This window comes from Sminthopsis crassicaudata, chromosome 4, assembly GCF_048593235.1.
Source record: "Sminthopsis crassicaudata isolate SCR6 chromosome 4, ASM4859323v1, whole genome shotgun sequence".
Taxonomy (NCBI): Eukaryota; Metazoa; Chordata; class Mammalia; order Dasyuromorphia; family Dasyuridae; genus Sminthopsis; species Sminthopsis crassicaudata.
Genome location: NC_133620.1, coordinates 461,543,752 through 461,561,081, shown reverse-complemented (window position 1 = coordinate 461,561,081; position 17,330 = coordinate 461,543,752).

Genomic DNA, 17,330 nt, shown 5'->3' with positions numbered 1-17,330 from the left:
TAACTGGGAATGACTTAGCTCCTCTAAGCAATAAAATGATCCAAGACAAAAAAAGGATTGACCTCAAGGACGAGTAAGTCTTGCTTTTGACATATGCTGGCTGGGTCATGCTGGGAAGTCATTTAATTTCTTAATTCTCTAGCTAAGTTTCAAATAGAAACTGAGGTCACTAAAGTTTCCTTAAGAACTCTTGAGGATTATATATTCATTTAGAAAACCACATATTGTATTTTTATGTATTTTGTAACATGTTTATGGTATTTTTATGTCTTTTGGTAAACGTTTGTTGTATTTTTATGTATTTTGAAAGATGTTTCCCAATTATATTTTGATCGGGCCCAAGCCTCACTGGGGAGTGTTGTTCCCATTTGTTGCCTCTGCTCTAGGCAAGTTTCTAAGGTACAAAGTGGCAGAGGAAAAAAATCCAGATCTGCTTTGATAGAAGGGGCTTTTATCTGGGAAAAAAAAATCTATATCTATGAAATCAGAATTCTAGTCCCAATACCTAGCTTTTATTTGCATTTGGTCCTCACAATAATTCTGTGAGGGAAGTACTTTTATTATTCTTATTTTATAGGTGAGGAAACTAAAGCTGAGGGGTTAAGGGACTTGACCAAGGTCATGAAGTTTTTACATGGAAACTCAGGTCAAGGCAATCAATTATACAATTCTAAAGTCAGGAAGGAAGGATTTTATCCTGACAGGTAGAAAAGCTGTTTAAAGCCACATACTTACATTCTTCTTTTATGTTCAAGGAAACTGAACTCTAGGAAGATCAAGTTCACCCTAATAGTGAGCCTCAGAAATGGTTTTTGATCCCAGCTGTTTCCATTTCAGATTCAGTGTTCTTTTCAGCAGGTTTCATGGGCAACCCTCAGAGTATAAATATTAGAGCTGAAGGGAACCTCCGAGATCATATGGTCCAACCCTTTTGTTTTAGAGAGTAGGAAATTGAAAACTGGAGAATTGACTTGGCAAAGGATATAGAGATTATGAAAGATCCATGGTTGAAAATGACCGTGAACCCACATGTGCAAAAATGTTTGTGGCAGCCCTTTTTGTAGTGGCAAGAAACTGGAAGCTGAGGGCATGCCCATCAGCTGGGCTGAATGGCTGAATATTATTGTTCTATAAGAAACAATCAGCAGGATGATTTCAGAAAGGCCTGAAGAGACTTACATGAACTGATGCAAAGTGAAACGAGCAGAACCAGGAGATCATTGTACATTGTACATGGCAACAACAAGATTATACAATGATCAGAAGATGGACATTGCTCTTTTCATTAATGAGATGTTTCAGGCAAATTCCAATGATCTTGTCACAAAGAGAACCTTCTACTCCCAGAAAGAGGACTGTGGGGACTGAATGTGGATCACAAGATAGCATTCTTACTCTTTTTGTTGTTTGCTTGTATTTTATTTTCTCATTTTTTCCCTTTTTGTTTTGATTTTTCTTGTGCAGCAAGAGAATTGCTTAAATTTGTATGCCTCTATTGGATTTAACATATATTTTACCATGTTTAACATATATTGGACGACTTGCCATCTAGAGAGGGGGTTGGGAAAGGAAGGGGAAATTGGAACACGTTTTGCAAAGGTATTGTTGAAAAATTATCCATGCATATGTTTTGAAATTAAAAAGCTTTAATAAAAGCAATTTTAAAAAATAAAAAATAAAGAAAATCAATATGAAATGGAAAAGGTGGCAAGTATCTTTTTGATTTCTCAGCTACCAGTTTAGTTTAATCCATCAATACTTATTAAGTACCTACTGTGTGACAGGCATTGTGCTAAGCATTAGGGCTACAAAAGGAGGCAAAACCAATCTTTTTCCTCAAAGAGCTTACAAACTAATGGAGGAAACAACTTGCAAATAAATATATACAAAGCAAGTTGTACTTTAGAACTTTGTTATCTCCTGCCTAGACTATTGGCAGGGCAGCTAAATGACATAGTAGTCTGAAGTCAGGAGACCTGAGCTTAAATCTGACTTCAGATACTTACTAGCTGGTGTGACTGAGCAAGTCACTTCATCCAGTTTGCCTTAGTTTTCTCATCTGTAAAATGAATTAAAGAAGGAAATGACAAAATTCTCTAGTATCTATGCCAAAAAAAAAAAAAAAAAAAAAACAACCCTCCAAATGGGATCAAAATGACTCAGACATGATTCAACAACAACAGACCATTGATGTGGTCTCCTGATCCATTTCCCTTACCATTTCCAGGACAATCTCAAAATAGCTACCAAAGTGATTGTCTTTCAGCAGAAGTCTTTTGATCATGTCGCCCTATTCAGTTATTACTAAGGCTCCATATTGTTTTTTTGTTTGTTTGTTTGTTTTGTTTGTTTGTTTGTTTGTTTGTTTTTTGGAATAAAATAACATAAGTTCTATTTGGTTTTAAACATCCTTTACACCCTGGCCCCAGCTTAGTTTTCTAACTTTATCTGACATTATTGGTTATTTCATACTCTGTAATCTAACTAACTGGTCTTTTTGTTCTTCACACATGCTATCCTATGTCCCACCTCCATTCCTTTGACTGTCTCCCTTCCTGCCATGCATTCCCTTCTCATTTCTGCCTCAGAACCTCTATCTTCCTTTAAAATCAAACCTAAGCATCATTTTAATATGAACCCTTCTCTGACTCCAGTTACTAGTGAGCACATTGCCTTCCAAACTACTTTATAACTCACTGCTTTGTTTATACTCCATAAGTCATCTAAGTACATGTGTGTATATGTACATATATGTATACACAATCACATGCTCACATATACACCCATGTACACCCATGTATACATATGTATATACATATATGCATACATATCTATGTATATATGCATATGTGTATACACATCCATATATCTTCCATTAAAAACCCACACTTCTTGAAAGCAGAGATTATTTTGTTTATTGTATTTGTATCCTAGTCCTTAGCACAGTATCTGACGCATAGTAGGCACTTCATATTTGGTAACTCCACACTATAACATATCTGACAGGTAGTTGTCCATGTTCTGCTTAAAAACCTCCAAGGGTGGAGAATATCACCTCCTGAGGCAGATCTTCCACTGTGGGATAATGCAAGTTTCTCCTGCCATACAGCTTCTTCCCATTGTTGCTACTTCTTCCCTCTGGGGCCAAGGAGAACAATCTAATCCTTCCTCAAGATAGAAAGCTATCATGACCATGAATCTTACTTTCTCCAGTTAAAAATGCCTGGTTCCTTCAAATGGTCTCTATATATTATGAACTTAAAGCCCTTCACTATCCCAGTTACCTCCTCTAGACACTTTCTAACTTATCAATGCCTTTATTAAACATTGATGCCTGAAATGAAGGAGCAGAGAGTACATGACTAAGGGAGATGGAGGGCAAAGCACCCACAAAACTCCAAGTCTGGCTCATTCGTCTTCCAAGGGTTGATGGATTTGAGGCTGAGGAATAGAATGCATGCACATATACATACACATATAAACATGTGTGTGGGGATGAAATTAGAATGAAAATGTCCGTAGAGAGGGAAAAAGTAAAAGAGAATGAAAAGGAAAGGGGGCAGAAAGGAAAAAAAAGAAAGTAGGAGGAAGGAAGGAAGGAAGGAAGGAAGGAAGGAAGGAAGGAAGAGGAAGGAAGGAAGGAAGGAAGGAAGGAAGGAAGGAAGGAAGGAAGGAAGGAAGGAAGGAAGGAAGGAAGGAAGGAAGGAAGGAAAGAAGAGAGAAGGGAGGGTAAGATGGAAAGGGAGAAAAGAGGAAGGATGGGAGGGAGAAAAATAGATGCGAGAGAGTAGATAGCTAACAGAGGTATATGGAGTGTTGAGGGAATAATAGTACTCCTGCTGTGAGGCCTGGCTGAGCCTCTTTCAGGGCTGCTCATCTACCCTTGGTGTGTACCTGATGCACACAAATATCACCTGTGCCTCCAAGAAACATGTAGTGGTCATCCCAAACCTTCCCCCCAAATAATCTCAGCAGACAGGCCAAACAAGGTTGAGAGTAAGCCAGAGGCCTCAAACCTGTTGGTGAGTTAGAGGGCTGTCTATCCCAAGCCTGTGAAGACTTCTGGGAGAATGAGTGGAAGAGAATAATTTGCTTCAATGGCCATGAAGGCGGCTGAAGCAGATGGAGCACCCAGAGTTTGGGCAGACGTGGGAGATGCCAAGGTTATCCATGGCCTCCCAGGCCATTGCCAGTCATCTTGAGTTTTGTCCTGCTACTGGACTTTGTTGACTCTGGAATAGAAAGTGTAGTTGATGGTTTTGTGCAGCTCTGCGTCACTTAAACCCAGTTAACACACAAGTCAAGACATCACCCAGGTGGTCATTGGTTTTCTTAAAAAATGAAGGACAGTGGCAGCTAAGTGGGACAGTGGATAGAGCACCAGCCCTGAAGTCTGGAGGACATGAATTCAAATCTTACCTCAGACACTTAACACTCACCTAGTGACCCTGGGTAAGTCACTTAACCCCAATTGCCTCAGTCAAAAAAAATATGAAGGACAAAAGTAGGCACTACACACACACACACACACACACACACACACACACACACACCAGCAGGGAGTTAGAGTTGCACAGTCAGAGCCACTCTGAGAACATGGAAGTTCTGCGAAGTAAAGATATCCATCATTGTCTTCATCAGCCATAAGGTGCTCAAGTCCTTTCCACACCCTTGGCAGTACAATCAGCCCATCCTCAGGGCATTATTTTTCAGTAGGTCCAATTCCCCTGTCACCTATGCCTCCAGACATCCCAATGGGGGAGAAATAATTTGGGGACCAGATAGAATAGTCACCCCTCCTCCCTCCAACTTGCTACAGCCCATAAAGTGGTGTTCATTTTCTCAGCCAGATGTTTTGAGTCTCCCAGTGGCTGAAAACCAACAGATCCCCAGCGGAGAAGCGGCCAGACCACTCCTTCAGAGCCCAGAGGGCAGTCGATGATAGCAAACAGCTGTCTGCAAGCTGTGGCTCCCAGTGCAGTCATCCATCAAGCTGTTTCCCAGCCTTTGCATCAAACACCCGACGGGTCACTCCCTGACCATTGCCTCTGGCTCCCATATCATCCTCTCCCAGATCCAGGGTCCTGCTCCATCTCCAGCCTTTAGGTCACATGTTCTAGAGACTCCCAGCAGCTTCTCAACTTTTGCTTTGCTTTATGCCTCCTCCCATCCTCACAATCCAATCTTTTCGAAAAGGACATTTCCTCTCGAGCTGGAGAGCTCCCATTCCAGCCTCTTCTCTGCCTCAAGTTGTCCAGGATCACTTGTCCACAACTGAAAGTAACTGTTCAGCTCATTTAGTCTCATCCCTTTACCTTACAAGTGAAGAAACTGAGGCACAGGGAGATGTCAAAGACAGCCTGAGAGGATGATGTCCTCTGAATCTGATTCCTAATCTTCTGGGCTTTGCGGCCAACTCTCCACATTGCCTCTAAGGTCAAAGGTAAGATTTGAACCCAATTCATCTGACTCCAGAGGCATGGCAAACTATTCTTCCATGCTATAAAGCTTCAGTTAATTTATCTGTAAAATGGAAAGAAATATACTTATCTCAATGGATTTCTGGGGAACAGGGAAATGTTTGGTAAAACCTTAAAGCACAGCAAAAATATGAGTTATTATTTTTGTTATCTAGCAATAGACATTTGTTGGCCATACCCTGTATGTGTTATCATTATTGTCGAGTTATTTTCGGTCATGATCTCTTTGGAGGTTTTCTTGGCAAAGACACTGGAGTGGTTTGCCATTTCCTTCTCCAGCTCATTTGGCAGATGAGGAAATTGAGGCAGACAGTGTTAAATGACTATTTCAAGGTCACACTAGTAAGTGTCTAAGGCCACATTTAGACTCAGGTCTTCTAGACTCTATTCTTTCTACTGGGATCACCAAGATGCCCCAGACCCTGTACTAGTCTCTAAGGATACAAATAGAAGGAATGAACTGATCCATATTCTCAAGGAGGTTGTGATCTACCAATATGTTGCTTTAAATACCAACTCCGTGCCCCACAAGATGATTACCCAATGATTTCACCAATAAAAACATAGATTGCCCCCTTCCGACCCACCCTGCCCCCTTCTGACGTCCTGGATGTCTTGCCTCTTTCTGATTCACATCTCAGGATCCCTTTTGACCTACCCACTGTGCTCCTGTTTCTAATCTAGCCCCTAGGGATCAGCTCATTTGTAGAGCAACTCACTCCATGATCAAGCTTGCGCCTTAAAGGATCAGTCCTGCCCACTCATGTCAGTGTTCCCTGATGATTTATCACTCAGCCACAGATTTTCCTCAAGCCCCTTAATTACATTCTTACTATGCGGCAGATCTGAAACTTTAGAACAGTAGTGCACAATCCCCAGCCAACACAGGAAGGGGCCCGTGCCATCGAGCTGCTAGATGGTATATGTCCTCAAGCCGAGAGAAAGACATAGCGAAACAGTTCCCAAACTCTACTGGCAGACATATCGCCAAAATATATTTGAATGAATTTAGCCTGTAAAAACATCCTGAAACCAGTCAAACTAATCTATTGCTTGCTTTGTGAAATCCATTTACATACATACATACATACATATATATATATATATATATATATTTTTTTTTTTTAATTTTTTTTTTCACATTTTAGTGAGCTCAAAGAACCAGAACAACCCCGTGGAGAATAAAACACTGGACCTGGAGTTAGGAAGATAGGAATTCAAACGCATCCTCAGATTCTAAGAAGAGTGACCCTAGGCAAGTCACTTAACTCTGCATCACTTTCCTCAGCTTTAACATTTCGAAGAAATGGCAAACCACTCAATTATGTTTGCCAAGAAAACCCCAAATGGGGTCCTGAAGAGTCGGACATGATTAAAATAACTAAACAACAAAAGAGACAGTTTCCTCATCTGGCAGTTCCCTGAACTGATAAAAATGACAGTAATAGTTATTATCCCTATGCCTCCAGGACTATATAATCTAGAGCTGAGAGGACCTTCAGAGACCATGGTGTCTAGTCCTTTTTATATTTACTTATTTCTTTATTCATTCAATCATTTCTTTCTTTATCCATTCATTCATTAATTCATTTATTTATATTAAATACATATACATATTAAATATATTTTATTTATTATTTATTATCATTTATTTATAATATTTATTATTATTTATATGTTACACAGGGGGAAACTGAGGTTCCACAAGACAAAATGGTTTCCCCAAGATGACAAAGCAATGAAAGCATCCGAGACATGATGTGAACCCTGTTGCCTTCATGAGAGTTCTCAGCGGCAGAATCATTGCACAGCCAGTGTGACTAATTGCCACCCTGATCAATCATTGACAGGCTGAGTTTGTTCACCGCATCTTCTCTGGCATTTCCCACAGTTTGTAGCCTGCACGCCTGGTGCTGTTTGTTATAAGCTCGCCTGTTTGGCTGTGATAGGATGGGCTGGATGAATAATATCATCCACCCCAATGGGGGAGGAGGATGGAAGGAGTCTCCTTGCTCAACCGTCCTTGACATTATCATGTTACCGAATTTCCTTCCAGCGATTTGGAACTGAAAGGGGCAGGGGAGTGACACATCCTGCCTCTTCTGGGTACCAACTGCAGCAGACGAGCCCCCTCAAAGAATGTTGACTGAAGGGAGGGAGAGGGTTGATGTCATGAATAGGACATAAGCTATTCTTTATTCAAAATGATTTGTCCTGCAGGAAATGGATGCCTGCTCCAGAACTAGCTCTCCAAACCCAGCAAATAGGAAATACGGCGTTGCGCCTAATCATGAAGAGGACAGAGGAGACTTGATGTGGTTGACCCACTGGTGCAAAGTAAGGGCCCCAGGACCTTGCCATCTGCCCCACAGAAGAAAGCTTGGGCTCTCTGGAGCATGCGCGCACACGTGCACGCGCACACACACACACACACACACACACACACACACACTCTGCAAATGACCTTTATTTTGTGCTTTCCACCCGAGTGAGAGTGTGAGATCCTGGAGAACAGGAGTTATAGCATTTTTCTATTTGTATCCTCAGAGTTTAAAAATGTATGTTGGTCAGTAAATGCTTAATATTCACCCATGATATCGTCTTAGCTCTAGACCAGAAAGGGACGTCAGAAACTCTCTAATCCAATCCCCTCCTTAAATGAAAGTCTTTGCCCTGGGTCAGTCAGGTGTGACTGCAGGTATCATAACACATGGAAGGAACCTTTGGATACAAGTTCAAATCCTATCTCTGATACTTCTGTGTCAGAGCTGGGGCTCCGCTTATCTTTGAAGACAGGAGATCGGATTTGATGACATCCAAGGCCCTTCCTGGGCCTAGAGTCAAGATCTCCTCATCCTGATAGCATGGGGCCTAAGCCTCCCACAATGTATGATCCCACAATCTAGATGACCAAGAGCATGAAACCTGATTGCCGTGGGCAGGAGGGGTGGAAGGAGTATCTGGGAGGTATAGGTTGTTAATTGGAGCTTTTCTCCACCTCCTTCCTTTGGGGCCAACCAAGCATCAGATTTGGACATTACCTTTTCTCTCTTCTCTGGTGGATTTGGGGGAGGATTTTTTTTAATGGACTGACATAATGGAGGATCCATTTCCATGCTCTTTTCAGGAATATTTGTTCATCTCATCAGCTCAGGATTATTGTTAGAATGTTATTCTTGTATCTGAATTTATGTTTGTACCAATCTAGGAATTTCCCTTGTGTTTGAGAGTCTCTATAAGGACTCTCTGTCTGTCTTTTTCTCTGTCTCTGCCTACATCTATATCTCATTCCTCTATTTCTCTCTGGAGCTCTTTCTGAATGTCTCTATTACTCTCTGTCTCTGTGTCTGTCTTTCTCTCTCCTCTCTGACTTTCTGTTCTCTCTGCTCTCTCTTTGTTGTATGTCTATCTCTATCTCTGTCTCTGCCTATATATTTCTCTGTGTCTCTGTCTTTGTCTCAGTCTCTCTCTCTTTCTCTCTCTCTCTCTCTCTCTCTCTCTCTCTCTCTCTCTCTCTCTCTCTCTCTCTCCACACACACACACATATACACACATACACAAATGATTGTTTATTTACTAAAACTAAATTTATTAATACTTATTAAGTACCCACTCTATGTAAGACATTAGCCTTAGATCTGGCAAAACATAAAGTAACAACAACATCTCTTCCTATAAGAAGTTTTCAACCTTCTGCTAGGAAATAACATGAAGACATTGCATAGAAAATGCCATCTGCATTCAGAAAAAGAACTAAGGAGACTGAATGTAAATCAACACATGCTATGTTCACTTCTTTTTTTTTTTTTCATTTTTTTGTCTCTTCAACAATTTTTCCCTTTTGCTCTTATTTTTATCTCCCAACATGATTCATATAGCAATGTGTCTCAAAAATAAATTAATTAACTTTAAAAAAGGAAATAACATGAAGAAATAAATATGTAACAAAGATGAAGGGATCCCAGACAACTAGGAACATTAGCAGGAGCTTCCATGAGAAAGCAGAAGCTGAGTTGAGGAAGTCATGGATTCTAGAGGTGGTGGTAAGGAAGGACCAGATCAAGCAGGGGGACCAATTATGAAAAGGCATGGAGGTAGGAGGTTGGGAGGCTGAGTTCAGGAAACACAAGGAAACCAGTTTGGTTGGGAAACTAAGAGTCCACAAAGGAGAGTAATTCAAAATAATCCTGGAAAGATCGTCTAGAACCTGGATAGTGCTAAGCTTTAGATGTCCTTTTTTGTACAGACAATATCCATAAACAGGGGAATCACATGGTCTTTGTCACTTTCAGAATGAATATAAGCTTCCCAAGGCAAAATTTTATTTTATTTTTTATTTTATTTTATTTTTACCTTTGGATCTCAGTGCTTGGAGTAGTTCCTAACATCCAGTGGATACTTAATAAGTACTCACTGATTGTAGCTTTACTCACATCTAGTGGGGAGGGATAATCTGGGCAGTCGGCTAGCTGGTGGAGAAAAATTGAATTCATTCATTAACTGCATATTGTGCTGTTGTTCTTCTGCCCATCTACCATTGAAATAGTAATATCAGTATTTTTTGCTTTTTTTACAAGTCCAGACCCTATTTCTGTTTTTAGTGTAGTGTAAAATTGGATCTACCAAGTCTTGCAGTGAAATACCTACCCCGATGATGCGATGATTTTGGAGGGGTTGGAGGGTTGGGTATCTATTAGGAACATAAGGAATGATTCCAGTGGGCCAGACCTTGGCTCTAGGATCGTATTAACAAGAGTGGCTGAAAAGTAAGGGTTTGTATGAAAAAAACAGTAATATCTTTAATTTTGTGAGTCTTTACTCATGGGATTTACTCATGGATTAAACACACCTTAACTTCTCCTACTGGCTATCCTCGGCTCTAGACTTTATTTCTCCAACTAATGTCAGAATTCACCAGTATTTCTACCAGGGGCCATTCAAAGTAGCCAATTTCTCATTTAAGGTAACATATTCATTATCTACTTCATTCACATTTATCCAGGTATTGCAAACTCAGAGGACAAGTCTGAATTCACTCAAGCCATGCTACTTGAGATCCCATAGAAATCTATCCTACTCACAATCTTCACTTCTTCCTTGTATTTTCTGCAATAGAGATCAAAAAGCTGCTTAAGTGAAATTCTGATAATAGTTATTCAATTATTAGTAATAATGTAATTGCTCGATCATTTCAAATTTATCCAACTTTGTGTCCCCTTTTGGATCTTCTTAGCAGAAATATTGGAGTGGTTTTGTCATTTCCTTCTCCAAGTCATTTTACACATGAGGAAACTGAAGCAGATAGGATGAAGTGATTTACCCAAAGTCACACAGCTAGTAAGAGTCTGAGGCCAGATTTGAACTCAGGATGATGAGTCTTCCAAACTGTAGGCCTTGCACTCATTCTATTCATATGTGAAACCATTCATAACAGCAAATGGGAAATTTCTGGATCCTGTGGATAAGTTCACTTACCTTGGATAGTATATTTTCCAAGGATGGACACCAAGACGATGATTTTGATGTACACATTGCAGGAGTTAGCTCAGTATTTGGGAGATCCAAAGAAAAGGTAGAAAAGTAGAGGTTGAAGGTCAACAGAATCATTGTGCTGACTTCATTGTTGTATGCTGGTGAAAACTGGACAGTTTACCAGTACAATGTCAAGAAATTGAATTACTTCCATTGATTAATCTTAGGAAGATTCTGAAGATCACCTGATAGGATAAAATACTGAATATTGGAATCCTATCTTGAGCTGAACTGCTAAACTTCAAATTCTAATTCAAAGAGTACAACTCCCATGGGCTGGCCATGTTGTTCAATTGTTTGCCTAAAAGGCTCTTGTTAAAGAACTAACACAAGGTAAGTGTAAACATGGATGTCAGAAGAAGTAAGACAAGGACAAGATCTCAAGATCGGAATTGACTTGAGACGTAGGAAACGATGGCGCAGGATGGACCAACATGGTGAGCTCATATCAAGGAAAGTGCTATTATGCTCCAGGAGTTAAGCAGAATTGTGAGAACTCAAAAGAAACATGAAATGAGCAAATTTAGAGACATCTCCATTCCAAATGTTCATGTGGACTGTTTGTGCCTGACCTGTGATAAAACCTTCTGAACTCGTATTGGTCTGATCAGCCACAGTAGACTCCAACATTTGGTTCTCTTCAAAATGAAGGGGAACCACCAACCAACCCACCAATGGGTACGAAGAGGCAGAAACAACTTTTGAATTCCATTTGAACAAGTGCAATTAACTATCAATTCACTGCACCATCTAGCTGCCCTAGCATTTATTAAATCATAAAAATTCATTAAATGGGCCAGATTCGGCAAGGTATTGGGAATACTAAAATAGAAATGAAGCAATGCTTGTTCTCAAGGGAATATTTCCCTTTTTGTTCATATCTAGGATTTCTTCCCTGTTGAGAACATCCAAGAAAGAAACTTCCACTATCAATGCACATAGGTATCTTCTCCACAACTTCTTTTTTGGAAGAGTTATCTGAGACATTGAGATCCTCTGTGTCTTGCTTACCCTCAAAGCCAATGTGTATCAAAGATAGTGGGACTTAATCCCAGGTTTCCCTGACTCTGAGGCTCTCTATTCCCAGCAGGAATTAAACATGTTGCTATAAGACTCTTTAGGTTTCAGAAATTGGAGTGACATTTACTATTTCCTTCTTTTCCTGAAAGACAGCACCAGCTTTAACAGGAGAGTCACAGCAGAGGGAGAAGTTCAGGCCAGCTTTGAAGGTCAATGTCATTTCTGACTTTTTACATACTGCAAATTACTAACTCTTGTCATTCCCTCATGACAAAAAAAGAAAAAAAAATAGAGGAGGGAGAAGGAGTGGAAAGCAAGAATTAGAACAAAGAGGAATCTGGAAGAAGAAGAAGAAAAAAAGGTTCTAAAGGAGGGATTTTGTCTGAACAAAGTGTTTCTAAAGTGGAAATTCAACTAGCAGCTAAAATTTGATTTGTATGGAACATTAAGCTTTTGCTAATTGATGTGCAAGCATAAAACAGGGATTAGAGAAGGGGAAAAATATCTGAAATGTTGCATGCTCAAGAAGAAGAAATGAACTTTATTCATATCAGGGGCCATCATGTTTATTCAGCTGCCCACAGAGATCAGCCGCTGACCTTGGAGGATTCCATGGAATGTTGTGTTTGGATTTGGGGCTAGAGTCTCTGGGGAGAGGGTGGAAGATATAGAGATAAAAATGAATTGGAGATCCTGCAGAGAAGATGGAATAGCCCCATCCTTGACTGTTGCCTCTCTCTAACTACTCACCTCCAATTATTGGTGGGATTCTACTAATACCACGAAATGTCTTAAGGCCCATTCCCTTAATCTGGCATGGCCACCACCTCATTCAGCACCCTTGTCACATCTCATCCTAAAAACTAAAATGTCTTTCTAACTGAACCTCAAACTTCTACCTTCTTGCATCATTTCCCCTTTAGATTGTATACAGTTACCAAAATAATCTTCCTAAAGAATAATTCTGGGGACAGCTAGGTGGCACAGTGGATAGAGTACCTGAAGTCAGGAAGACCTGAGTTCAAATCTTGACTCAGACACTTAACACTTCCTAGCTGTGTGACCCTGGGCAATTACCTCAAAAAAAAAAAAAAAAAAAAAAAAGAGGAAAAAAAAAGAAAACAAACAAACAAACAAAACAAACAAAAATAATTCTGAGTCATTCTCAGCAATCTTCAAGTGGCTCCTAGTTGCCTCTGGGAAAAAAATACAAAGTCAACCAAGTGCTAGATTGTATTTACACACATTTACAGGTGAGGAAACAGAGGTCTAGAGAAGTAAAATAAATTACCCTAAGCCCCACTGATAGTAAGTAGCAGAGTGTGGATTTGAACCTAGGGTTATTGAGTCACCATTGCTACTGGTGGAGTCTCTGACATGAAAATAGAGCTCACTTTCCTTTTGATGTAATGTGTGTCGAGGAGGCTCTGGAATAGTGTTGAATTTATTGGCAGGCACCAAGGAATTTGCATTTTAAGTCCTTTCACAATCTCAATCTGGGCTCTCTTTCCAGGCTCAGTTATCCCTTTTCACACTGCTCTATTCTAACCAATCTGCTCCATTTTCTGTTCCCTGAACTTGGCACTCTACCTAGCAATTCTATGCTCTGGTGTTCTATGAAACCTCACCCAGAGAATAGCAGTGGGAAGGAAATGAGCCTTTGGCAACATCCTCTACGGGAAGCCTTTCCTGATTGTCTCAGCTGTTACGATCAGCCTCCTCCTGGAGCCACCTTATATTCTTTTTGTATATAGAGTATATTCTTATACACCTATCTATTGTCTTCCTCATCCTGCCACAACCTCTTCCAGGAGATGAACAGTTTTACTTTTGAATTTGTATCTATCTCTAGTGTTTAGTCAGGACATAGCACATAGTGGTTCTAAAATGTTGTTGATTGACTGTCTTACTGTTCCACTCATCTACAATGTGCCCAAAGTCTATCAAAATTTCTAATTTTTTTCAAACCAGAAATTAGTTGCCAATCTCCTTTGTTATTAGTTCTTTCTCTCTGATCCTCAAATTATAAGATATGTAACTCATCTGTTTATATACTGTATCCCTCCTCACTCCCCAGTAGAATATTTACTCCTGAATGGTGGAAACGTTTATATTCTTATTCTTTCACATTGTAGCTAAGTGGTCAGTGCTTACTGAATTGGACTTGACTGGTGAGAAACTGAGATGCAGAGAAGTTACCTTCAACTAAAGCAATCAACAACTTTATTAAGTAAGCAGCTGGAGAGGAACATGTGTGTGGTGGAGTGCCATGGCTAGTGCTGGACGTGAGAGTCTGGAAATTCAAATCCTGAGATATTTACCAGCTGAGTAGCCCTGCACAAATCACGTAACCTTTTTTATCTCACTTTCCACCTCTTAAAATTAAAATTATATATATATATATATATATATATATATATATATATATATATATATATATGAGTGTTAGCAATTATGATTAATTATTAGTAATTAGCTATTATTATTAGTTATGTATAAACCTAAGGAAATGGACTAGCCAGATGCAACAAATAGAAAGACAGAGTTCATAGATCAAATATATATATATATATATATATATATATATATATATATGTATAATGTATATTATGTATTATATATATGTATATATACATATATTATACAATATACATATAATATATAATATAATAATATTAATAATCATGTCTATCTAGTAAGAGTTAAATAAGATCATATTTATAAAGTATTTCACAAACATTATAATAATATATAAATGTTAACTTATTGCTATTATTATTGTTGATGCTGTTATTGCTTTTGTTATCTACTTCCCAAGGTTATTGTAAGGATCAAATGAGGTGATAACTCTAAAGTACTTAGCATAATTCCTGGCACATATAAGTTCTACATGAGTGTTAGCAATTATGATTAATTATTAGTAATTAGCTATTATTATTAGTTATGTATAAACCTAAGGCAATGGACTAGCCAGATGCAACAAATAGAAAGACAGAGTTCATAGATCAAATTTGAAAACTGAGGCACCCAAATTAAGAAATGCCCCTCAGGTCACAGAGGGACAAGGTTTGAACCCTGCTTCTCTAGCTCTAATGCTAAAGTTCTTTTCCCTGAGCCACATTTACCACCTGGAAATAATCATTCAGCTTTCTGATATCATAATAAAACCATTCAAAAATTCTACAAAGATCAGGCAATAAAACACAAAGTGGGTTTACCATATCTGGAGAGAATCAGGGAAGTCCTGCATTTTTCCCTCTATGAGGCTAGTTTAGAATCTCCCTTCATTAGATATTTCTGAGACTGGAGCCAGCTAGGGTAGCCAGTAAAAAACAAAAAAATGAGGCTGTATTTAATGAGAATTGGAGTATGGTCAAATAGCATCCTTACCCAGTATATTCTTACCTGCTGCTTCTCAGAAAGGTGCAATTTCTCCATTTCCAAACCTCAACAGTTTTCCAGCCTCACAGCTTCCTTCCCATAAAACACTGGTATTTTATTCTCCTCTTTCTAAAGTACTGTACTTTATTTCAGAGGCATTGCTAAATCACCTCAATTCAAAATAGATCTATTCCTGGCAGTTCTGGTCAAATCAGATGGTAGGTGTACTGTGCGCCGCCCACCAGGTATTTCTGCCTAACTGTTTAGGCATGGGATTATTGAGCGAGTCAGTGTCATGGAGCTCTATAACTGTGATGGTCCTGGCTCTTTTCAACAATGAGGTGATTCAAGGCAATTCTAATGGACTTAGGATGGAAAGAGCCATCCACATCTAGAGAGAAAACTATGGAGACTGAATATGAATAAAAACATAATATTTTCACCTTTGTTGCTGTTATTATTGTTTGTTTGCTTGTTTTTTTTTCTCATTTTTTCCCTTTTGATCTTATTTTTCTCATGTAGCATGACAAATGTGGAAATATGTTTACAGGAATTGTACGTGTTTGACCTATCTCGGATTGTCTGCTTTCTAGGGAAGAAAGAAGGGAGGAAGGAAGAAAGAAAAATTTGAAACATGAGGTTTTGCAAAGAGTGTGTGTTAAAAACTATCTTTGCATGTATTTTGAAAAATAAAAAGTGAAAAAAAGAACAAAGAAAAATAAAAAGTGATTATTATTTTTTAAAAGAATGGAAGCGAGACAGCTAGGTGGCACAGTGGATAGAGCACCAGCCCTGAATTCAGGAGGACCCGAGTTCAAATATGATCTCAGACACTTAACACTTCCTAGCTGTGTGACCTTGGGCAAGTCACTTAACCCCAGACTCAGGAAAAAAATAAAATAAAAATAAAAGAATGGAAACTTCTTGAAGGTGGGAGCTCTGTTTACTTTTTTTTTACTTGTAACCCCAGCACTTAGAACAGTGCAGGGCTGAATAAATGTTAGTTTTCTTTTATGTTTTCCATTCTCTTATACATTCTGGTTCTAATTCTCTTCCTGCACTAGCAATTACCCCAGTCATGAACAGACTAGTAATATTAAATATCTCCTATTGTTCTTCATTTCCCATCCATTCTCAGCTATCCTCTCTCCAGTGGTTTAAACTTAAAATATCATCTTATTATATAAGCAATAGACATCTTCCCTTAACACCTTCCCATGTCAGTTTTCAGCTGTCCTACATACACAGCCATTCAACGTATACCTCCAAGCCGTGGATTCTCGTTTGCTTGCACCATGGGCTTCTCTCAGATTTTGGCATTCAGATGGAAAGCTTCATTTTTTTCTTGACTGCTCAGAGAAATGATAGAGACCATTGATATTCATATGCAGGCCTGTTGTCACCCATTATAATGAGAGCAGACCAAGCAAATGAAAACTGGTACGAACAATCCTGAATGAACAATCCCACATAGGCTATTTCCATCTCTGTTCAAAAAGCCGGATCACTGATTTGTCTTGATTTTTCAGAGTCCCAGACGGCCATTTTTGCTCTGTTGGAGCCAATCTGTTAGTTGGGTGAGACCTTCCCGTGTCTGCTGTTCTGGCTATGTGAACCACTTCAAATCCTCTCCTTGAATACAGAGGGCCTTCTGCACATCTGCTCCTTTTCTGGAGTCTTTCCTTGTTAGTCATGTGGCCTTTCCCCCATAGAGAAATACCTGTCATTTTCCCCAGGGCTTATTGAGTGACAGTTTCAGTATTTCCTGTATTTATTTTCTTGTCAAAGAGGTCATTCGTGGCTAATAAGAACAAAGTCAAGGAAAGGTTCATTTATCACCTTGAGTTAATTATGCTTCACAGGTACAGCTTCAGCTTGATTTTTAACCTGGTCAGAGACTGACCTCTAACCCCAGCC